Here is a 3,434-nt window from a genome sequence, read left to right as displayed (position 1 = left end):
TCAAAATTAATTTAAAAAAGTGAAAATTCAGTTCTTCAGTCTCATTAGCTACATTTCAGGGACTCAGTAACCATATGTGGTTGTACTGTCAGACTGGTCAACATGGCTTAAGATGCTTACGGAGCCCCTATGGCATTTAAAAGGCTAGAGACAGGCTATACGACATGGTGCTCTTGCCTGCCTCAAGAGTGGGGGAGTTGAGAGGAGTACAAATTACAGTAGTGGTCTGAGAGTACCTTCTTTGTCTCTTCCTATACAGTAGTGTGACTTTATGGCTGAAAGTACTTTTTGGATTCTTTTTGACTTAGTATCCATGACCAAGATGACTGAGGTTCCTGACAGTCTGACTTCTTAATAGTGAGGTATTATTTTATGTCACATATACAGGGCTGTGCATGATTGTTATAATTAATACTTTTCATGTTCAAATAAAGCACTATTTAAGCTGTGGATTTAAACAAGTAGTCCAATATTTCCCAATGTGCAATCAGATTTTCTAATGTCAAAATGTATACATTGTCCATTATTCAAGCTCCCTATCCATATTGTTGTTAGCTTCAGATTTCTATGTCATTTCATCCCTTCAAATAACTAGCTTTTTCTTGTTATTTTCTGCTATTGAACCCACTGTTGCACAGAAAAGTTGATTTGTTAATTAGTTTAATCGCCTCTTCTCATAATGGCAGGGTAAGATTGGCGGAGGAAGCTTGTTATCAGTCCATGCTACTGGTAAGCAATAATTATAGATAATGATGCTTTTGTCTTGTTGAATTCTGAAGCTTGTCTTGGACTCCTCCTCACTGAATTAGCAAATGGGCTGTCATGTTGAATTCTCCTCGGATTTCTTCCTCTAACTCATCCCCGACCCTCCCCCCAATGAAATAAAATTGCAGCTTATTAGGTGGAAGCTCATTTGAAGTCTCAATTTTCTTGAGTATTCATCTCTCATAGGGAAGTGCCAGGTGCTCACTCATGGCCATCGCACTTGCCTTTGGCTCAAGGTTCTGACTCAACTGGCATTCTACAAGTCTTTGATTTTTGCTTTTGCTTGAAGAGGCGGCGGTTGTCTTGACAGCGGTGCTGAAGCTCTGTCCTTGTACTTCGATGCACATTGTGGCGCAATCTAATAATCAAAGTCATTTGTCAAGAAACAGAGTGTTCACACTCTTCTATGAAGGGGTTGAAATAAACAGCAGATTTTATGTGGATGGTGGATGTGAACCAGAAATGGCAGCCACCATCACTTTTGAAATGTGTCTGGAATGTGGAGCCCAGAATAGTTTTTAACTAAGACCATATCTTTATTTTAGTGCTTCTCAACCAGGGACAGTTTTGACTCCCAGAGGATATTTGGCAAAGCTTGGTGATACCCGTGACTTTCATGACTGGAGAGGAAAGGTGCTACAAGCATTTAGTAGGCAAAGGTAAGGGGTGTTGCTAAACATTCTGCAATGTGTGGGGCAGTCCTTCACAATGAAGAATTATCTGTCCCCAAATGTTGATAGTGCCATAGCTGAGAAACCGTACTCCGTATGATTATGAAGGGACTACTGTGGAATATTTAATCCTTTCCTTCCTTAGCAGTCAATTATGCATATGGTTTGGAAAATAGTTGATTCAGTGGAAAAATTGGAATTGCAAAGAGAATGGATTTTTTTCCTGCCCTGCTATGGGAACTCTTCACAGATAAGAAATAAGGAATAAAAATGAAAAAAAAAAAAAAAACCCCTCTTCTGTAGACTAGGAACTCGTTTATTTGTCTAGTGTTGTAGAAGTGTAATGGAAGCAACATGCTAACCTCTGAGATGCTTCAGAATCACCAAAAAATTCCTTAATAGATCTACATTCTTCTATCAGCAGGGAGAAATCACATGGTCCATGAGTGTTGTTAACTAAATATATTTTGACCAAAGACTGCTTGCATCTTTTACTTCTTGAGATTAGAGTCTATTTGGGGAAAATGCTAATATTTTGTGTGATACCAAACTCAGTCTAATTCTGAGCAACTTGGAGAGATTCAGATACAAATTTATTTCATGATAATAATGATGAGTCTGTCTATATAATAGACCCAATTTCTAGAGGTCCTTTGGGCGGAGGTGGAGCTGGAGATAAGTGCTAGGATCTCTTTGGAACTGACAGTCACTATCCAATATATTCTGCTGAGGAGTGCCATAAACATCAACTAATTCTTGGCACTTTCCAGGCATGAGAAAATGGATGACATATTTAAAAATATTTATATATCTTCATAGATCAACTTAAGAGAACAATGGTAACTCCGTAAAGAAGACATTTCTAATAGTTTGAACTCTCTTTCTCTTTTTTAATTGGAGGATAATTGCTTTACAAGCTCTTCAGAGATGGAGAATTTGGTTTCTCTCACTGGAAATTTCCTGGCAGTGGCTATATGATTACATATAAATTTTATTATTGCACTGAGTTGAAAATTGTGTTAAGTGGGGGAAGGAGAGGGCAGGATGAATTGAGAGAGTAGCACTGAAACATATACATTACCATACGTAAAATAGATAGCTAGTGGGAAATTGCTGTATAACACAGGGTGCTCAGTCTGGTGCTCTATAACAACCTAGAGGGATGGAATGGAGTAGAGGGTGGGGGTGAGGTTCAGGAAGGAAGGGACTATGTATACTTATGGTTAATTCACATTGTTGTATGGCAGAAATCAGCACAACATTGTAAAGCAATTATCCTCCAATTAAAAATAAAAAAAAAAATTTTTTAAAGAAAAACAAAAAAAGAAAATTGTGTTAGATGATTTCTGAAGTCCTTTTTAACCCTGAGGTCCCCTGACTCAATGGTTCTGTGAGTTTATCCTTGCTGCTGCTGCTGCTGCTAAGTCGCTTCAGTCGTGTCCGACTCTGTGCGACCCCAGAGACGGCCGCCCACCAGGCTCCCCTGTCCCTGGGATTCTCCAGGCAAGAGTACAGGAGTGGGTTGCCATTTCCTTCTCCAATGCACGAAAGTGAAAAGTGAAAGTGAAATCGCTCAGTCATGTCCGACTCCCAGCGACCCCGTGGACTGCAGCCTACCAGGCTCCTCCATCCATGGGATTTTCCAGGCAAGAGGACTGGAGTGGGTTGCCATTGCCTTCTCTGAGTTTATCCTTAAGAACTTATAATTGTGCTGCTTCTTACTTCCCAACATCCCATTCTCCTATGTATGTTTCTTCCTAACTTAGTCTCATCTATTGTTGTTTCTGGGCTTCCCTGGTAGCTCAGCTGGTAAAGAATCTGCCTGCAATGTAGGAGACCCTGGTTTGATTCCTGGGCCGGGAAGTTCCCCTGGAGAAGGGATAGGCTACTCACTCTAGTATTCTTGGACTTCCCTGGTGGCTCAGATGGTAGAGAATCCACCTGGGAGACCTGGATTCAATCTCTGGGTTGGGAAGGTCCCCCAGAGGAGGGCATGGC

Source organism: Giraffa tippelskirchi, chromosome 9, assembly GCF_054371585.1.
Source record: "Giraffa tippelskirchi isolate mGirTip1 chromosome 9, T2T-mGirTip1v1.2.pri, whole genome shotgun sequence".
In the NCBI taxonomy this organism is placed as follows: domain Eukaryota; kingdom Metazoa; phylum Chordata; class Mammalia; order Artiodactyla; family Giraffidae; genus Giraffa; species Giraffa tippelskirchi.
The sequence above is the reverse complement of the archived record's forward strand: the minus strand, read 5'-3'. Positions refer to the sequence as shown.